Source organism: Lytechinus variegatus, chromosome 2, assembly GCF_018143015.1.
Source record: "Lytechinus variegatus isolate NC3 chromosome 2, Lvar_3.0, whole genome shotgun sequence".
Classification (NCBI taxonomy): domain Eukaryota; kingdom Metazoa; phylum Echinodermata; class Echinoidea; order Temnopleuroida; family Toxopneustidae; genus Lytechinus; species Lytechinus variegatus.
The window spans coordinates 83,493,125-83,516,095 of record NC_054741.1 but is presented as its reverse complement, the minus strand read 5'-3'; the positions used below and the strand labels follow the sequence as shown (position 1 = coordinate 83,516,095).

At 35.6% G+C, this 22,971-nt stretch overlaps 1 protein-coding gene across 1 annotated transcript in view; it reads left to right on the top strand.

Annotated features, from left to right (window-relative positions):
- Positions 1–7,807: 7,807 nt before the first annotated feature.
- Positions 7,808–22,971, top strand: part of LOC121409303 (protein yippee-like 2) — a 39,889-nt gene continuing 24,725 nt past the window's right edge. Inside the window, exon 1 of the mRNA XM_041601222.1 lies at positions 7,808–8,058. The gene's annotated coding sequence lies outside the window, so the exon portion shown is untranslated. The remainder of the gene's footprint in view (positions 8,059–22,971) is intronic.

Here is a 22,971-nt window from a genome sequence, read left to right as displayed (position 1 = left end):
AATTGTAAATTTACTTGTCATTGATTGGTTGGTAAATGCCACTCAGAAATTTTCAGAAATTTAGTCTTGTATCTGATTGGATTAATGTTGTGGCCCAGTGGATTAGTCTTCGGACTTTGAAACAGAGGGTCGTGGGTTCGAATCCCAGCAATGGCGTAATTTCCTCAGCAAGAAACTGATCCACAATGTGCTGCACTCAACCCAGGTGAAGTAAATGGGTACCGGTAGGAAGTAATTCCTTAAAAAGCTGTGTGCGCTATGAACGCCTAGCTTAGCCGGGTAATATAGGAGCGCCTTGAGCACCTAACAAGGTGGATATGTGCGCAATATAAATACCCTATATTATTATTATTATTAACTGGATCCTGACCCATTACCAAGGTGGAACCTATCAAGACTGACATTGTGAAAAAGTACAGAGAATGGGTTGTGCGATTAGTTGGGCTCAAAAAAACTTTTTGCACTATATTTGCAAGAGAAAATTAAAAGAGGATGAAATATCTGTTTTGAGACGTCTCTTCAGGCCTAAAATTCACCCATTCATCAATATACATAAATGACAATTATAAAAGAGTAACATTTACTCTTCCTATGGTGCAACAATATCAAATTTTACTTGAAGATAAAGTGGTAAAATTCTTTGAGAACGAAAGTCTCACAATTCTCGAGATTTTACAGGGATGTGAATTCAGCCACGAGAGGAATATAATAAATCTTGCTTATTTGCTCCTTCAATTCAAATATATTTTCTTCCATTTCATTTCGTAAACAATAATTCATACAAAAATCAATATTATGAAGAATATAAATATGTACATGTTGGGTTTGAAGAAGGCGTATACCCTAAAAGCTGATCAGGCTTGTGGCGGGATATATAGACAAAAATACAATACAAAGGAAAGGACAGGGAAAAGAAGAGAGGAAGACATGAGCGGGAAGTGAGGTCTGACGCCGTGTCGGTCAGGACGATCCATGCAGGGCGGCGGAGCAAAGGGGGGGGGGGGCACAGGGAAAGAAGGACATCTTTTCTTTTGGAAAGGGCACTATCTTAATAACGAAGAAACTGACTTATATACAGTGGAGTAATGGGGCAAAATTTTTGAGGGTGCTAGATATGTCGTATCACGTAAATTTATAAAGAGCGAGCAAAATTTTTGACATATTTTTAACGAAAAAGATAGATTTTAACAAATTTGATATTAAGTAAGTAATATATTTCACCTTTCTCTCTTTCCATTTCTCTTTTTTTTTCTTGGTTGTGAAAAATCTCGGGACGGGGCAAGACAACCCCCATTTGTACGCCTCGATCTAGCTGCTTATCTACCCTACTCACCTGACTCATGAAGCTTCATACACGTATCCTAGATGAGAATTGTTCTTGTTTCAAAGGGGTACTTGTATTGGTCCTTCTCAGGTGAAAGGGACACAGAAACCTTCGTGAGGGTCACTTTTCTTGGGTAAAAAGAGTGGACTGATGCGAGAAAGGGCACTAGCAAGAAGGCAAGGGGGAACTTGCTCACACATAAAACGGGTCCTTTTAGGCGAAAGGGGCACATAACATGTTCGAGAAGGGCGCCTTTCTTTGGTAATTAAAAAAGGGCACGGATTCGGGAAAGGGCGCTTACAAGAAGAGAGGGGCACATGCTTACTTAAAACGGGTCCTCAGGTGAAAGGGACACAGAACACGTTCACGAGGGGGCATTTTTCGGTAAAAATTGGCACTTATGCGAGAAAGGGTATTAGGTAACATCTAAAACGGGTCCTCCCCAGCTGAAAGGCACAGAGCACGTTCGTGAGGGGCATTTTTCGGTAAAAAATGACAAAGATTCGAGAAATTGAACTTTCTATCACATATCGGGTCCTTCTCAGGTGAAAGGGGCACAGAACATGTTCGAGATAGGACATTTTTGCTTTTAAAAATGGCACTTAATGCGAGAAAGGGCACTTCGTTACATCTACACGTTCGCCACTTTTCTTACGTAAAAAGGGCACTGATCACTGTAAGCATAGGCGGGGGGGGACGTGTCCCCCCCTAAATTTGAGGAGGGGGGACGGTCCCCCCTAAATCTGTTGTTGATGACCTTTTTTTTTTTTTTTTTTTTTTTTTTTGGCTTGTCAATTTTTTTTCCTACGTCCCCCCTAAAATTTTGGGGTTGAGAACCTTTTTTTTTTGCTTGTCAAAAATGTTTTGGTTGTCCCCTCCTAAAATTTTTGGCTTCCGCCGCCAATGACTGTAAGACTCATGAGAGATCATTGAAAGACAAGGCAAAGTCCATGGAAAGAATTCTGAAAGATCACTTGTTGCATATAGATCTCTGAAAGACCATTGAAAGATCTCTATAGGACTAGTCTAAGAAAAGTAAGACAAGAAATATCCATCAGTCTTTCGGAGTTCTTTTAGGGGTTTTTCTAAACCATTCCACAGAGATGACAAATTTCAGTGATCTTGAAGACCGCGGAAAGACCTCACCAATTTTAAGTCTTTCAGTGGTCTTTCAATGGTCACCGTTCTATGGAATGGGGGCACTTGGGGCCTATACGCAAATCCTGTCCACCCTGGCGGCCGATGTTCATTTATTTCTTCCTTTCACAAAAAACCCGCATATACATGACGGTAGTTCAAAAAATATCAAGAAACACAAAACATTTTGAAGTCGTAACATAAATCACGTTTACATTATAGAGTAGGATTCCAGACACAAGTGTTTCACAAAATTTACATTGAAAGAAAGAGGAAACATAAAAAAAAGAAGCTAGGCTTGTCAAGATAAGGTCCCCAATTAGCATACAATACGTATACATAATTATGTTTTAAATACATTGAATAAGACTACAAAACCCAAATCTACAAATGGAAAGAAAAGGAAAGAAAGATATACAAAAAGAAATTAGTAAAAGAAGGAAAGAAGATAATAATGAAAGAGACAGCAATGAAAAGGAAAGAAAAGATATGAGATTAAGAAATGAGCAAGGGAGAAAAGGACTGGTGTTGAGACGGCAAAGCAAGAGAGGCATGAAGGATAGGAGGTGTACATGCAATATAACGAAAGGAGTTTACTAAACACCAAACCCCGATAAGAGAGAAAAAAAGAATTGTGCGACAAAATACAAAAGAATGATTAGTTATATAATTCGTAAAAACTTATTTTACATTACATCATAGGCGGATCCAGCCCCGGCCCCCCCCCCCCCATTGGCGGAGCCAAAAAATGGAAAGAAAGAAGGAAAATACGGTAAAACAAAAGAGGAGAAAAGGAAGAGGAAAATAGGAGGAGCAAGACGATTTAATAGAATAAGATTAGGAGGGGACCTAAAAAATGGAAAAAAAAATTTCATGTCACTCTCTAAAATTTTCGCTCGCCCTTCGCGCTCGCATTGCCTCATCGATGATACATTGCTCACTTGCTCACATTGCTCACTTGATAATAGAGTTTCAAGCCATATATAACATATTTCAACTCAGACATCGATCTTTCATTATTTTGTTCGATTTACACATCAATTTTGAAAAAGTGCTTTGTAAAATGTCTGTTGGTCTGAATATCAACATCTTCAGCTCGCGCTGCGCGCTCGTTTTTTTTTATTGAGTTACAGTATGCATACTTCTATTATAATCATTCTTTAAAGAAAAATCCTTTTCATGACAGTTTATCAATGAAAATTTTCGGCTCGTGATTTGCGCTAGAATCAATTGTTAAAATATACTTACATATCATATTCATAATTACAAAAGTGCTTAAAGTTTCTAGTTTTCAGGCCTTGATATCAACAAATTTTGTTTTTTTAGATTAATGAATAAGATAATAATGGTTTTATGAATTTCTATACAAATTAAAGTGTTCATTTTTCAGGATGGAATATCAACAAGTATATCACGCACTTAGGAAGAGGAATATATAGCAAGATAGCCATCATTTCATATGATGACGAAGGTTCTTTGAAAGTCCCGATCCTAGGTCAAAATAAAAAATATCGGCTCGCGCGCTTCGCGATCACATCATTTATTAACTGCAATCCATATCCACTTCGTAGTTTTCCACAGTGCTTGAAATATTGCTTAAAATCATTCTTTTCAGATCAGAATATCAAATATTTTCAACTCGCGCTTCGTGCTCGCATTATTGATATTCATGATAAAATTATATTTTGAATGCCCAGATTCTAGTTCTAAATCTAAAATATTCGCACGCGTGTTTATTGAGATACGTAGCTTTATTCAAAACGTGCTTAAATTATCCAGTTTCAGATCAGAATATCAAAATTTTTCTGCTCGCGCTTCACGCTTGCATTACATATGTAAGAAGATACCCTTAAGTTTTTATTGATAAAGTGTCCCGCTTTTATGTCTTGATCTCAATTTTCCGCTCATCACTCTTCACGCTCGCATCAATCGTTCAATTGTATAGGGCCTACCTACCCTATTCATGATTTTAAAAAATGCTGAGAATTCCATTTTTTTAGGTCAGAACGTAAAAAAACCCATTCAGCTCGTATTATATGGGCGAAATATGTATTGTCTTCATGGCTAACTGAAAACAGTCTTTAACATGTCCCTTTTCAATCAGGCTGGCATGTCTATCAAAACTTTTTTGCTCGCGCTTCTTGCTCGCAGTAATTATTTAGTCACATACGCATCTTATTCGAAACAGAAAAATTGCTAGGAATGTTCAATTTTTAGAACAAAATACAAGAAATTAAAAAAAAAATTATCTCGCGTTTCGCGCTCGCACTATTCATAGGGCTCAAATTGGATTATATATATATATATACACTATATATATATATATATATATATATATATATATATATATATATATATATATATATATATATATATATACACACATATGTATATATATATATACACTGTATATATATAATATATATATATATATATATATATATATATATATACTGTATATATATATATATATATATATATATATATATATATATATAATATCCAATCCAGTAACAAATTAACCATTAATATAACCAATATAAATTCACAAAATCATACAATAGTTATGGCAAAAAATTGATTGCTCCACATTAATAAATGAAATGAAATATATAGTATATATATATTGCCTTTACGATATAACTATCGACATTACATCCTATGATGTTACATACTTAACTGATATGACCCCTTGCAGACTATTGTTCGATCGGACTCTCATTCCCAATTTCTGTAACAATTCATCTTGTCACCGTCCCACCGGACAACACACCGCCCTCTCAGGTCGATGAGAGATCAGCAATAAAATTACGGTAAATATATAACTAAATAAAGGGCTAAATAATCATATATTCTAGCCACATGTAAAACTCCTAAGCGTAATTCTGTAGTACTATAAACACATGCAATATTATATCTTATCTATATATATATAGATAAGATATAATATTGCATAACATAATATAATATAAAACTATATTGGCTTTGAAAGCATTACCATTTGTCTTCAGCATATTTTGTTACTATATATATATATATATATATGTAAATACTATGTTCATTCCTTCTTTTTTATAGGCCTGACGAAGGCCGATGATGGTCGAAACCTTGCAATAAAAAAGGAAACCTGAGAGCTACGTCTCACTCACTCGTCGTTATTTCTTTCTTCCAAGTTTATCTACACTAAATGATGAGTTTACCTGTACTAGTCGTTGTGCTGAGGACCCCCTTACATTTTTACATTATAAAAGGAAGAGGGACCTTCACACAACGTGTATTGCAGCGCATCATGTTCTATGTACAGACGTAAATGACTTAATCATTGATGCAAGACGTAGCTTCAAGTATCTCTTTATTTCGGCTAGCTTTCGGCCAGAATTAGGGCCTTCATCAGGCCTATAATGCATTGAAACAAAGTGGAACAAAACCATACAAATAAAATCGTAATACCAACAAAGTAAATAATGGTCTATAAATATATATATATATATATATATATATATATATATGCATAATAATAATTATAATAATTATAGCCTACTCCATATTTATCACGCACTTTTCCCACATGGCCCAAAGCGCTCACTATGATCAGTCAACTTATTTATACAAACAAAGATCAGATTATCAGAATGACATATAGAAGGCAGTCGCGCCTAGAACAAAAATAAAATATATATGGGTGAAAAAATTTGCGCCCTCCCCCATTGGCGAAAGCTGGATCCGCCTCTGCACTACATATTTTGAAGGGTTTCAGCCTCATTTTTCAGCAAATGTATAATTTCAGCTTAGGTTTAATAACAGACACACTGGTAGAATGATTTACGTCAATGGGAAGTGTGTCCCAAAACCTGAGAGCTATAACGGATAATGTATTCAGAGCAAAGATACCCACCTAGACTATTAACAATAACATAAAAATCACAAAGTCCACATGCTGCGCGATATATTTCCCTCTAAAACTTATTTGCATACAGACCAAAACAAACTTCGGTGAATTCTATTTTCGGCGACGTATTGCTATGCGAAGTCCAAGTAGGGCGAGTTCATTGATCTAGTAGGGGTGGTGGTGCCCAATAAAGATATCTGTTATGGGGTGACCATCGAATATGGTGAAATTGGCGCACGTGGGAAAGGAGATAACATGATGTAGGAGGACAGACAAGTCACGGGAATAAAGCCCCCTCTGAGAGAAGCTTGTATACTTAAAAAATGATAATTCAAACCATGTGTTTTATTTGACAAATAATGCTTCTTGTGGATAAGTGGAATCTTTCATTGAGACACAAAAATCAAATAGGGCCTGTATAATGGCATAATTGAATTCGTGAATGAGCTCTATCATAGAATTGCTGATCACATATATTTTTCAATGGGCAGGAAGAAACAGTTGTACTCGTTCTCATTATCTCATGTACGTAATATGAACGTGGGGTGGGTTGGCAACCGTCGCGAAGGGGAATGACGAGGGAAGAATGAAGGCTGGAAACAAATTATGAGAGTCATAATATTATGCCATGTTTTACACAAAGCTTAATAATACTTTCAACCGGAAATGGTTTAGACGCTTCTGGTGGGAGGTATTCTGTATTTCATTCTGAAATTAAACTTTTTTGACTAGCTAGGCGACAAACTTTCTTTGTCCAACTGTGCACTTTTCCTGTTTTGCGCCATAATTTGCCAGCGACTCCTTGTGAACCCAAATATCCCGACAACACGTGGACTGATATTGATACAAAATGAGCCAAATCTGGTTATTGGCAATTACCACGCTCAGTACAAAAATGTTGCCAGTGATAGAAAAGAAATGTTAGAAAAATATTTGCCCATTTATTACTTCTTAAAGTTTCATATTCATATATTTTTTCGACATCAAGAATGGACCAACCCCTCTACCATGGGGGGGGGGTAGTATAACCTTAACTTCCCTTTTAAGCCCCTTTTTGCCCCCGTCCTCGTGAGTCCTGTCAATGCATTATCGATTTCATCATCGACTTCATCATATTATCTCAATTAGGCAAGCTGAGTTATTCCAGTTCCTATCGACGCGGTACTACAGATTTCGACTCATAACAAAGAAAGTCTATCACTAGTTCACACTTGGTCAGATTAAATATATACATACATAAAGAAAGAAAATCGAGTAATAAATTTTCTGCAGGCAACAAAGACATTCCATCATCAGTATAATTTTCAGCCCCCCCTCCCCCCCCCCCCATCTTCTCTTGTGTTCTTTGTTCTTTTACGCACGTGTCTACCGACGTCTTGAACACCCCTAAACGACAAATGAAGTTGGCCGGGTCATTTGGATAACACACAACAAGTGCTTTACATGAGCTGAACGAGCATGCAACGATCAATCGTGAGCGCGCGTGCGGGAAACTGAGTGGTCGTATCGCACGTACAAATCAAAACATTGGAAGCAAACTATCCACTGGAATTTTCCCGCGACATCACGACAAGATTTAGTTCCATCTTTCATCTTACAGAAACCTTTCAGCCACATCCAGCAGTTGGTCAACCCTAGTTTCTATTGTCCGTCTGCAGTCTCCATTGTTTATCTCTCCATTACCGTTTTCTACGTAGGGACGTCATTTGTAAGTACGGTACGATACCGTACCACAATTTTTATTTATCATGCCCATAAAGGCCATACGGTATGCATGTGCATACAACTAAGTAATGTAATATGTACCCAGGCCCATGCCATATCCCCAGCAAGTGACATCAACTTTGTGTAATGTCTATATCATGCTGCCTTGACCATGCTGCTTGTTTATCAATTTATTGTCTTCAGATAGTATTACATTATTCATAGCAGTTACAGTAGACCCCATTAAAGGAAACCAATTATTATTATTCATCAATAATATTAATAATCAACACTTTTGCCTAATTAGTCAAGACTGCATTTTCTAAAAAAGAAGACAAAATATATAGGATAGGAAAAGGTCTTCACCTTTTAGTCTTTACCCGAGATTCTGGAAGAGTGCTGTGGATCCCAGCAGTCAGGCTTCCAGTTCCAGTTCTGTGCAATTTTCATCCGTCTCAATGATAGATTAATTTGATGATAAAAATATGTCTTGTAATGCCTTTCTGCTAATGTGTTATTGCAAGTGATTTTAGATTTTAATTGAACAAAGTCAAAGATTGGTCATTAACTTGACTGAGACTTATTAGAGTCTTGCATTTTTTTTTGTTCAATCTTGAATTAGGAGATAATGATTAAATGTTTGAAATATGTGTCAGATCTTAAACATGTACAGTGTGTTGTTACATATGTTAGTTTATCTCTGAGTTTGACTTTTTATTTGAATTGGAATGCTGATAGACAAAAATTATTTATAAAATCTCTTACCAGTACCTATTGTTTAATGCATTGCTATATACCTAAAAATCAGATGATTAGCTGCCTCTTTATTTTTCTGGCATATGGACACCAAAATGTTGATGTTTAGGCCCTACCTAAAATTGTTGCCCTTTTCAGCAAATTTACAACTTAAGGAATTCCATTGAAACTTAAAATTTTTATAAATTTGGGGGGATTTTATCTGCATACAAGTAGTTTGCTTCCTGTAAACTGGTCATTTCTTTCCCTTTTCCATACTGTATTTGTCCATCCACCTGTTTTTTTTTTTTTGGGGGGGGGGTCTTTTTGGCTTTATTCATTGTTGATTGGATTGTAGAATTATGTAATGTGAACCAGTGTTTCATCATTTATAGAATTAGAGTTTTCCCACTTGTTTTCTTCGTTTAAAAAATGGCATGTGGGTGTACATTTCCAATCATTTTTTTTATTGGGGATAAGAATTGAATATATAGCTGCATGCCAAGTGCAAACTGATAAAGACAAAGTACTGTATTTGATAGATAAATGTACTTTTTTTTGGCATTCCATTAATTCTGTGGTTATTGGATTTGATGAAGTACTGTGTTACAATTTGATTAAAAAGGTAAAACTAAACTTTGTGTAAAGATAAGTTTAATTAGATCAAAGTAATAAGGAGGTCCATGTATGAACTAGTTTCAGACTTTCAGTGTTAAAGTTAAGTTAAGTTTAATTAATACTATGAAATAAGGTCAAACATTTGTTCAATATAATTTGTTTTTAGAGATTTCATCTCCTTAGATAAACAGAGGATGGAAATAAAAAACAAATTACTTGAATCTACATTAACAGTAATATTTTTTATGTTCTATATCTTAATACATGTATATCTTTCAATGAGAGGTACATTTATTTAAAATGTCAATTTTTATTGGACCTCCTCAACCACTTTTGATCCAAGGAGATACTTGTACATCCATTGTCCAAACTATGGTCCAACATGTCCAAGAACCATCTACAAAACAGTTCCATTTCTTTCATATCTTGTCAGAGAAGTAATGAAATTTAGTAGAGGCCTACATGTGTATATACATATAACACACACATTTAATGCATCTACTGTAATGCACTTTAATAGAGATATCGTTGTGACGTTAAAATAACACTATTTAAAAGTCATATATTTTCATTAATTATCATGATTGTGTTTGTGAATGTGATGATTGCAAATTGCAAATCTTATTTGTGCCTTGGCTTGTATAAAGTCTTTGAAACATTGTGTATTGTTTATCAAGTAACGATCTAGGCCTATACCTTTGAACTAGTTCTTTTAAAGCTCAGTCTTTGATGATGCATGTGGTTGTTATCAGTTCTATAGCCATGTGCACTTGAAGCACGTGTCACTAAAGGTATTCCCTTGCATTGTTTAGAATCCCAGAGCTAAGAAAGGAAGCAACGTCTTACTCATCTTTCTGATCCTTTAATGAGGTGAAAAGCTAACCATCATTCTTATTCATTTGTGTGGTGTGGTTGTTTTGTTGAAAAATACAGCTAGTTCCATCAGATCTTTTTCTATTCTCACTTTTTTGTTTGTGTTATTTATTTTTGAAAGGAATACATTTAGATGTGTGATTTTTTTCTTGGAAATTATTCTATAGAAAATTAAAGGATACACAAGTGAGTGTATTATATATTTTATTTGGGTGGGATGTTTCCCATATATGGTAAATGTTCATTGGTTCTGTGGTTTTCAATACATATAAGCCTACATGTGTTTCATTGAGCCGCAGAACAGAAGATGATCCAATTGAATGATTTGAAACAACAAGAAATGAATGTAGATTGTTTTTGTCAAGGTCCAATTAACACCACTGAAGGGACCTTAAACACAAACCATCAGTTGCTTGCCAACCTCTATTATTCAGTCTCTCATTCTGAGTGATTCATGATTTAATTGTTTACTCACTCACAGCACAGACTTGATTGACATGCAAAACAGTATTCCCAACTTGACTCCTTTTTTATGATTGAGGATATTGTGACCAACTGCATGTACATCATATAGACTAACAGGTAGTCTGCAGGAACAGGCCTTTGGTTTTCATAATTTGCATAGAGCTTAAATACAGTAATACAGAGTCTGAAGTAGTGAGACTAGATTCACTATGTACTGTGGCTACATGTAGACAAGGAGGGAGTTTTGCATCTAGTCTTGACTCTAGTCTTGGCATGGTATAATTGGGTAAAGTGTCAAACATGAATTTATGCTTGAAGACTAGCCCACATCCTAGGTAAATCTACACTGTAGGCTTTCATACTAATGATTGCTGTGTGAACAGATTTTTATACAGAGCAATAAATTTTATGAAATTGTTTGTACGGTCTTTGTAAAAGTACATACATGTATTTGTGACTATAGCATAAACCTTTATAACGTGACCATTGAATTAGTATTTGTATGATACTGTATTGTACACATACATGTAGAGATAGCTTTTCAACAAGTTTGTAGTATCATTCAAAGAATCCCATTATTATAAAAAAAATGCTAACAAATTATTAAATTTAAAGGCATTATGAGCGGTGTATAAATATTTTGAACAGTTTGTAACTGTGTAAATACTGTATGTCGAATGAGGGTTGAAGATTTGAAGGATGATGTTTTATTCATACCATGTTCCATTATGATACGCAGAGAGAGAGAGAGGAATGAAAATTGGATTGAATTCAATTTAAGCATGGATTACTCGACCCCCACTCTCCCTTTCTCCCACCAGGCCCCTACATATTTTTCATATTTCAGGGTCCTGGTTGGATGATCATTGTGTACATGTACACCATGGCTCCTTGATGCTCCTTTCATTCTGCAATGTACATGTTTGGTCAGAAGTCCTTGTACCTTCTGGCCTGGCTACACTACATTCTTCACCAAGATGGTCCCAGTTTACATGTAATTTGTATCTATAGCCTATGCACTCTGCATACATGTACATGTACACAATGTCTCTGAGATGTAGCTCTGCCATTAAAAATCATGTTTTGTTTTATCATACCATTTCCATAGTAGGCACTTACATTCACCATTAAAATTATCATTTGCTAATGTTAGATTTGTTTTGACAAACATTCATGTAGGCGGACATGAAGTGTTGAACATGGCCATGGATTATTGGCTAAACGAGCTTGCTGTAATACCCCAGAGGATTATCAGTTCTCTACCCTGTCTATGGCATACCTGCAGCGATTGAAACCATCCTTGCCATTAGATTCAATATCATTGACGTACATGTACCGTATGTACTGACATGTAGTCGTTATGTCAGTGTGCAATACATGTAGGTGTTGTATTTGCATTTTAAACATGCTTTACATATACAGCAGTTTATCTGTTATACTTTAACAGTACTGTACATGTAGGTCTACATGTATATTTGTTTGTACGTGATATGATTTTTAGAAGTATATTGATGAATTCTGATATAGTCAATAGGCATACTTTATTGAATGTAAACCAATTAGGTATGATGATGCAGGCCTATTATGTGCCCATTCATGTAGGATGGCCTACCCCATATGGTTCATAGTCGTCTGTGACCAGTGTGTTGTCTTTATCCTGCCCATCTGTTTCCCACATTGTCTAGTCATTGGGTTTTTCTGAATAATGATCTAGCTTTATGGAATATGGTGAAATTATACATGAGGGAAAGGCAACATATGTCTGGAAGTGCTTTTCTAAATTTAGGGTATTCGTTTGAACAGCCGTGCATTTGAATGAAAGTCAAACCAAATACATACTGTATACATGTAGCTGATAATACCATGGAAGATTAAATACCAAGCATTTTTTTTATATTACCCATCATCAAACCCTAAAGTTTAAGAAATTTTGCTACATACATATTTTTCTTCTCTGACATTTTTGAAGATAAAGTTGGCTTTCATATGAAAGAACAAATTTGAAACATATCTTCCTGTGTATTAAAGGGGAATCCAACCCAAATAAAAAATTGTTTTTATAAGGAAAATAAAAATCAGACAAGTTGATAGGTGAAAGTTTGAACAATATTGGACAAACAACAAGAAAGTTATGAATTTTTAAAAGTTGTAAATATTGGTAATCACTATACCCATGGAGACTTCAAATTGGCCGCATATGGGATGTCATAGTGATGTAAGGCAAGGACTATTCCTCCATGTACTCCAATACATATTTGACTAAAATGTCATTTTTCCCAAAAGTTTTATTTCAAATTATATTTTTCTTTCATGAGGACATAAAACAATATACTACCTGGGTTATATTTAGATTACTGCCCCAGGGGAATGGGTACTTTGGAGAAAACCACAAATCCCTGATAATAAAGTACATGGCCTATGAGAAAGTTGTCCTTGCCCCTTGTCATAATTTACTTACTGAGTTGCCAATTTGAAATCTACATAGTATTAGTGATCTCAATTTTAAAGCAGCTATAACTTTTTATTTCTTGTCCAATTTCTTTCAAACTTTCACCATTCTGTTTGATTTATTTTTCTCCTTCCCGACACAACATTTTATGGCCAAGGCTGGATTCCCCTTTAAAGATGGATTTTAAGAAAATACACTTCATTATCTGCAATAGGTCAAATTTCATAATTTCTTTGTACTGTGGATGGAATAATTCGATCTGAAAAGATTCAAGTTAATTGCATTTGCATTTTTGCAGTCATGATGATGATGAGTTTTAAGACAGGTCTGTCACCATGGTAACGGCATTGTCCCCCTCAGTCTGCGATTGTAGCTGTAGCGTTGTCTCTTTGCATGCATAATTGAATGACTTATTGGGCAGGAGATCTCAAAGACCAATGAGACCACAGTCTACATTACCTTACTGTATTCCGATGATTACACATACCTGTAGGCCTTCATGCATTTTTTATTCAAAGAGTTGAAACAGAATCTTTTTGGATTTGTGTTGACTGATACTACATGTACTCCTAAATGGTCAAACAGACAACATTTTGTTTTATCCTAGTACTTAAAAGTACAGTAATTTATAAGACATGTACAGTACATTGCTAAGTATTGAGAATGATGATCACTTGTATGGTGTTTTACATCAATCATCATTGGGAAGTTAGTCAATATTATAAAGTCATTCTGATTATTTGGACTGATTGATGAAGTTTCATTGAAATTTTCTGTTAATGTAATACATCAAAGTTCCTTGCCATATCAAGATGATGAAATTATTAGTGGAACACACACACATCATGTTGAAATCCATCATGTCGTATCTTTAATACATGTATGTTCTGAGCTACAATTTATTGAGATGTTTTGATGAGTCTAGAAGCAATTTTTGATGAATTTTCATTGAATTGATGCATACATGTTGGTGTGATCAGATGACTGAGTGTACTGTATGTAGATGCGTATCATATTAATGAATTCTGTATTTGTTGGTATGCACGTGTCATGCCATATGACAGACTGTAAGTTCATCAATTATTTATCATCCATGGTTATGGATGACTATTGTCATTCAATGTGATTGAGTGATGTGGGATGTTAATCAGTACATCTCAACTTGTCAATTACCATCAATTACTTGCAGGCCGATGTACATGTTTTACTTGTTTAAAAAATGGACATGTGCAGCTGATTCAGTCCTGAGCAAGACAAAGACAATACATATGTTCATGGGGAGCTATACATGTACATGTATGTAGCTGTTACACAACAGGTCAATTTATAATGTTTTGTTCGGAGTGGGATGCATGGACACATGATTATGAGTTGTGTGATGCCCAAACAATCCTACTGTATGCAGGGTTCAGAGTGGATGGCTTAGAATGGAATACCAAAATATTCCAAAAGTTTGGGCAAATGTTCCACGAAGCGAAGATGAGTGGAATATTGGCCCTAACGAGTGGATTATTTCTGGCATTCCATTCCACTTGAAGCCCTTTATAGATAAATTCTTCAAGCTGATATACCGGTATTGATTGTTTCTCAAATAAAATCTATTAGGATTTTATGGCCAATTTTGTTAAAAATGTTCTAACTAACCCTGATCTCCCCTGTATAGATGATAAATCACAATACACACAAATCAAGTTATCTGTAGGGGGGGCTTTGCCTTCCATAAATCTAGACAGATTCTAGATTCAAATTTATTAATAAATAAAATCAAGTTATAAAAAATCTACATTCCCACTGTTCTGCATTATAAATGTAGTCCATGTTCAGTTCTGTTCAAGAAATAAAAGGAGTAATATTAATAGTCAACCCAACCTTGATATAAAACATGACATTGTGATGCAAAAATGTGTTTATTATTAAAAATAAATTTGTATATTTTGATGTTGAAAACAATTATTTGCTTTTTAGATACATTTTACCACTCTATTCAAAAACTCTCTCTATGCAACAAAATGTTTAATCAATGAATAAAAAAAAATGAGTGAATGTTTTCAGTTACAGTTTGAAGGCTCCCTCTCTGCCTCTGTGTCTCTCGTTCTCTCACACATTTTCCCTCTATTCTATCTAATCTATGGTAGAAAATGATGTTTTCTGATGAGTCAGTTATCAAATAAGCCATGTCTTTAAATCAATTATTAAAAGCATGGCCTACTCTAGCTTTATTAACCACAAGCTTCTTTTCTCACCCGAAGTAGGGCCTAGAAATTGTTGATTTTGTATCAATCATTAATAATTGCTTTTAGGCTACTTCTGCGTATGCCCCACGTCCATTGGCTAATAATAAATGTATGAACACTTAAACTAAAGTACCTGCTAATAATAGCTGACCACATAATCTCCCAATATATCAATATGTACATGTAGTTGTTGGAAGGCTTAATAATTAATCTCTATATAGTGCCAGTCCTAAAACCCATTATCACCGCAAACAAAGCATTTTAATTAAATTCTGCTTCTATACACTATTGTCATTACAATTTTAGATGATAATGGACATTTTATTATTTTTTTTCTCAGATATTTGATACACTGATAGGACCTATACATTCTGGCTGTCACAAGTGAGGCAGACAAATAATTATCATGTAGCTCTAGTAGAATTAAGAAAATGATTATAGGAGCTGTTTAATAATGTGATACTAATGTAGATGAATATCAGGGGAAAGGGGGGGGGGGGTACACATGATACATATAGGCCTACATGTAGGTGGGGTTAGAGATCTTCATTTTATGATGATGTATATTTATATGTGTTTATGATGTATTGGTTTTTATAGTGTTGTTTTATATCTATATGAATTTATTACAATTTTCATAGGCATTCATGTATGCCTGGGTATACATGTAGTTTCATTATGCAATACTTATTTAGTTGATGAGAAATGGCTTTGAGTAAAAAGGGGCCTGCTTTGAATTTCTTTTTTTTTTTGGGGGGGGCATTTTTGCATTATTTTTGTTCTTTTGTGTCTATGCCTTTTTGAAGTTGTTTAATCAATTTTAGACTGAGTGAAGAATTTTTTTTTCACTTAAGTACATTTTAAAGACTGACAAGATATTAACCCCATATGTAGGCCTATGTACCATTTTTTTTGTTTCATTGATTTTCATCATGCCAACCTACATGTACATGTAGCGCAGTGTATCCTTGTACACATTGTACATGTACATGTAGGTATGAGTAGCCTACATGGTCATACCACACCAAACTGAACTGTTGCTTGGATTATTGGATATGTGTGTGTGGTGATATGCAGGGTTAGCAACAAAGGGAATTTCCATAGATTTATGATAATGCGCCTCTCATATTGACATTAGCCTTCTTCGCAGTCCCTGTATTATTTCTATTTCATTTTTATTGGGGGGGGTCTGGGTATGGTTGGTCTTGGTGATAGTGAATAATTTCCTTTCCATTTTAATATAATTGAAACCAAAATATTGGATTTATACCATGGCTTTTAGTTTTACCAGTATACATACAATATTTTTTTTATTATTATGCTTAGCAATATCACATTTCCTTCCAGAGTAATTTTGGTACAACACACTTTGTAGTCACTTTGCTGGAACCTATGTAAATGTATTTTGGGATCATTTACTGAAATGTGAATTAGATTTCTTTTGATACCAATATGGGTGATATCACGACTTAGGATGATGTGGGTATTTACTTATATTGCAAGTTTGGCTTCTGATTTAACTTGAATAACAAACATGACGTAGAGTTATCGGTTCATGTTCATAATCACTTTAGTAATAAAATTTTTAATGATGAAATTGTAGCTGATGAAGAAGTTCAGATTTAAACAATATAATTAGAAGATTTGATATATACACCCTATCCCCTCTGCTCCCCTCTAATGCACACAAACATATTTTTGGAACAGGTATTTCTGTGCATACCCTGTGTCTTTTGTAATAATCCACTGATAGGGTCTGTTTGAATAGACCAACGATGTAAACACTAGCTGTACCTTTACAGGCAGAAAGCCCTAATGCAAAGTTTGTCTAGGGAAGTAGGAGTTCCCTGCTAGTCTACATGCACATACTCAAATTTGAAACCAATTATACCTTGTCGAGAGTGAAGACTACACTCTCTGTGTCAAGACTCAAGAGCTGGCCATAGTTCATAGTCTCACTGCTTCAGACTCTGCATCATGCTGTAAAGACTACTTCCTTTGAATGTCTATGAAAACTATTTACCTTGTAATGGTATTGCCCCCCCCCCCCCTAAAACAACCCTTCATTACCACCATATCAATAAAACAAGGTCTGAATTTCTAGTCTAAGAGAAATGTCTCCTGACTAATAGCTAATTGTCTGTAGATCCCAATGAGGGTAACAAGCCAAGCATGTATTCCTGTAGTAACCATACACGTACATGTGCATTGTATTTGAAAAGTCTACCCTAGCGTAGGGGAAGGCGGGGTAAGTTGAGCATAGGGGCAAGTTGAGCCACCAGCCCCAGGCCAATAATGAATGGGTCAGACATTGTGGTGGTGTCATGTATTGATGACCCATAGCATAACCCCTAACCCCACCACATTGTTTTCAACTTTGAAACAAAAAGTAGTTTTTTAGAGGGAAAAATATGAATTTCAGCCAAAAAGTAAAAAAGAGTGTGAAATAGATAAGTACTTTATAAACACACACGTCTTTAAATATGATAAAGACATGATAACAGCATTATTTGTCCAGGTATGGTTCTTCATTCTTGTCATAGTCTTTTATATGATGGATGCATAATAAATGTGTGGATACAAAATTATCGCACTAAGTTCGGACTGGGGTAAGTTGAGCCAAACAGCATGGGGCAAGTTGAGCCATGGTAATTCCTATGGTAATGTATCTTAAAAAACAAACAAACCATAAAAATCGATTGAAATGCTGGCTGAAAGGAGCAAATTTACATGACTGCTCTTTTCTTTTTAAAGGATGTTAGTATTTATAGAGAATTAGCAAGTGGAAAGACTTTAAACAAAAAATTGACATGCTGGTTCTCCCCTCATACATTTTGTACATAGTTTTTGTGGCTCAACTTACCCCAGAAGGTGGCTCAAACTTACCCCATATATGGGGCAAGTTGAGCCATTTTACATCGTTTTTTTCAAAGGTCACGATGACTTTCAGTGTGGGGATAGAAAGTTATATATAGGTGGAAAATATTTCAGAAGAATTAAATTTCAAGGCAAGGTACTTATTTCGACAAGATTATTAATCATATCAATTCTAACATGCAAAAAGCAAAAACTGTCACAACTTACCCTGCCTTCCCCTACTGTTCCAGAAAATTATTCTTTTATAAAAGTACAAAAAATATGAACACCAGAGGAATATTTCTCAGAATGTATTCTGTCAGAAATATTACAAAACCCTGGAAAGGGGTAAGGTGACCCTACTACTCGGGCTGTATTTTAGAAAAAGTAGAAATTAGAAAAAAACATAGGGAAATTAGATTACTATTAATACATTTTAGACACTGGCTGCATCCATGGTAGACTCTGTATACAATGGCATGTGTTGGCCTTTTATGTGATCATGTTGTATTCTACACATTCTTGTACCAGATTGCTAAAATGTTCAAGGCAGTTTTGTTGACCCTCTTTGATGCAACCATGTTGTGTTTTGATGTACTCTGAAATGAATGTAGGATCAAGTTGCCTCCATGAATGTCAAGTATTTACATGGAAGAGGATAGCATAACAGACAGGCCAGAGAGGGGCTAGCACGTAGTGTAATATTGGCGGATGCTACAGTACAGTTTGTTACTCTCAACATAAGTGATACATGTACATCTGGTTCCAAAGACTATGAACAGAGGCTGCTTTTAAGCTCTATCATGTCAAGTAACACAATGATGATGTCACATTTAAGAAAAAAGAATTTCAGCATTTTTTATACCATACATTTACCTCTATGGGGCCCGGGGGGGGGGGGGGCAGTATTGCTGTGCACATGCTTGACCAAATTATTTCCGAACAACCCCTAAACAATTTTTTTTCTCTTTTTGCAAAATAACCCCCTAAACAAGTTTTTCGCAGGCTTTATTTACACAATTTGGCCCCTAAACAAGTTGTCGCCAGTATATGACCTCTGGGGGGAAAACACTTTTGTACAGCAATACAGGACTGGCTCTCCCGGGTGTGGAGCATGATAAAAAAACCCTCACAACCCAAATTTGATGGGAATTGGTCCATGGGGCATTTGATTTCAATGGGGCTAATTATGTAGTCTTGAGGTTATATCTTGGGGCCCCTTGGACCGATTGACGGATTCCAACAAAATTTGGGTTGTGGAGGTATTTTCCAACCGCGTAGCCAGGATTTCATTTTGGAGGGGGCGGTAATTGCACGCAAAGCGTGCCAACACTTACAGAGCGCGCTTCGCGCGCTCCCTAGGGGGTGGGTGCAGGGAGGGGGAATTTCCCCCTCCCGCGCGAAGCGCGAAGCTTTTAGTGTTTCATAAATTAAAATGAAAAGGAGCCGTTTCTCTTGTCTCTAGTACCTCCAATTCGGTTGACTATATTGCGATTTTGAACCTTGTTTTCAAAAGTTATTGTGAACGCACAAAAGCGGTATACAATGGAGGAAACTAAAATGATAACTCCGCGCGAAGCGCGGAAGCTAAAGTGTTTTCTCAATTTTTCTTGCCATAAAAAGGGTCCCGAGAAAAGGGTATTCTCAAAGATATATTGAATTTTTCTTTGGAAAGATCAGATTTGATTACAATTTAGCATCAGTGCAAATATTTAACTCGCAAAACAGAGGAGAAGATTGGTAGAGGAAGATATTCCTCCCCGCGCAGAGCAATGAAACTCTGAAATTTCAAAGGGCGGACGTTTCATCAAATGTAGATATCTCTAATACCCAATCGTCTCTAATTCAATTGATTTTCTACGCCGATTCATTACAAGGAAAATAGTGCGCATAAAGTTGAAAATTCTGTGATTTATTGAAATTATCTATCTATACAGTGCGTATCAAAAAAAAGTTTACACTTTGAAAAAATACTGTAAAATTATACATTTGTAATATCCTGAAGATTGTTCCACATTTTAACATTGGTGCAGGTCCATTAAAGCAAATGACGATATAACTGTCGAAAAATATTTCCGCTTGAGTGAGCACCACTCACTTTTGAAAAGTTAGTGAAAAATGATTTGCGCAGAAATTTGAAATAGTTATGCGAATAAAAGTAGCCCTTATTCATGAAGAACACATGGAATTTAGCTAGTAAAATTGATTTTAAGATATCTTCTACATTGTTTGACTTGTTTCCTTGCCCAAAACACTTCGAAGAGTGCATTTTGCCCCACCCCACTCCCCAACACACCGAGGCCATCGTGACGATATTTGCTTTACACTGAGCTGTGATTTACATGGAATGGCTTAAGCTTGATTTTCATTTTGTTAATCATTGCTTAGCTTGGGTAAAGTGTGGATAAACAAGTATTAAATGAAAAATGAAATGTAAACCAACTTTCAATAACAAAAACTTAGTGAAAAAATGCTGGAGATGTTTGATGTAAACTTTTGTTCGGATTCAGTTATGTCCTCAGATCCAGCTGGCACAAATAGGGTAAAGGTTGTGCTTATTGAGTGTTGAAATTTGGGTGGCAAAATTGTCACAAAATGCTTGAATGTATCCGTTTTATTCCAATTGCCTAAAAGTGCAAGGAAAATGTTTGATAAATCTTTCGTAGTGTCAGTTTGATTTCGTCCTTTCGACTTGACACAGCATGAAAACGAGCATTTCTGCGCAAACAGATTTCTGCGAGCTTTACAGAAATGGACAGTGCTCACTCAAGTGTAACATTCTGACAAAACTTACTTTTATTGGATAGATGAGACCCAACTGAAGATTATATGTGAACAAATTACCCACGTGTTGTGTATTTTTTAATTCCCAGGACTTTTTCAAAGTGTAAACTTTTTTTGATACGCACTGTATAATGAAGGATGATTAATTTTTTTGACTTATCATGAAGCGCTTCATTTTCAATATAAAGAAAATTAAGTGTCATTCAAAATTTCAAACTGAGGGCGCAAAACAGGACAGGAGATGAATGTATACAGGGAAATGACATGAAGTTTAATACAATTTGATAAAAAAAAATATTGTACTTTTTTTTTATTTAATACGACACGAATTCCATACCTTCCTCTTTTTAAATTAGGAACCTGTTTGCCCCCAAATTATGGTTGTTTATAGTAATGAGCTGAAAAGCGGGAGAAGCTGACTTTATGGAGGTGACGGCAGAAACTGATATAAAGATTTCACCCGCTCGGAGTCGACCAGACCAGAAGTTGCGCGATCAATTGAAAAAAAAGATAACTTCATATATTTACTTCGGCCTAACCTTACTCAAATTCATGCCCTAATGTATACAATTTTAACTTTAACTGGCAAGAAGCACATAGCTGAGGTGGAAAAACAGGGTTAGAAAAAGGTGGGGGAACAATGGAGAACTTCAATATTGTCATTTAACCGCGCGCAGCGCGGAAGCAAAATTCATATATGAATTTAGAGCAAGAAGAGTGAAGGAGTTTCTCTTTTGAGAAAAAAAAATAAAGAATAAAAAGAAAAAAACACAAAGCTACCTTTCTTCCCTTTCCTCCCTTCCCTTTTCCTTTTCTCCTCTCTTTTTTCCCTTCTTTTTTTTCTTTTTGGGGACGTTTTGGGGGGGGGCGACCGCCCCCACCGCCCCCCCCTGGCTACGCGCCTGGTATTTTCTTCATGCTCAAGAGAAATTAATGGGTAAAAAATAGTACTGGTATTGGAAAAAAAAACTTACGACGTCACACTTTGGTATTCTATTACTGTATAGACGGTTCCCTCAAGCAGCCATGTTGGAGGACAAACAATAAAAACCTACTTTAACCTGTGTTGAATCATTGTTTTTAATGTTTTATACGGTCTGATGCACAGGTTTCCTCCAACATGGCTGCTTATGACACATACATGTAGTACCCATGGGAACACTCCCGGGGGCCCCGAAACTAAGCAATGATCATTTTTTTATGATTGATTCCATTGACTACAATGTACAATCAATCGTGAAAATCAAGCGTACGATCAATCAACTGTGTTACGGAACCCTGGTCTTGCTTTTGGTTCTTTAATCAGCAGAATTTTAAAAAAAAGAGAAATTGATTGTCAGGCCTACATGTACAGCAGTTCCAGGTTGATTTGTTTGACCTCAGAAAAAGTGGTGAAACTTGTCCATCTTGGCAGATAATCGTTTCTCCACTTAACTCCACCACCTTTTACCACATTAAACGTGGCCCGCTGAAATTGAACAGGAATGTTTCACCTCTTTATACTCAAACTTTCACCACCTTTTATTGCTATATAAGAAAGGACTTTGTCATTCTGTTCTGTATGTTTCACAAGCATGTATAAAAAAATTAATTAGATATTTTTTTTAGTACTGGAAAGCAGTGCAAGGATGATGAGATATTTTTTGTAGTGCTTCTCTTCTCTAAAGCCTTGTACATGTATAAAAAGAGAGATTCTTGTCATTTTAAGCGTAGGATGAGTCTATGTACCTCTATTTTACTCTAGAATCATGATTTGAAATATGTTTAGAAAGATGTTTCTGCAGACTCGGGGTTGCGTTAACCGTTTAATCAAAAGTAAAAGGGAACACATTTCAAATCACAAACATGAAACACAGAAAAGGGGGCATTTGGAAATACATTTCTGCATAATGACGTTTTGAAG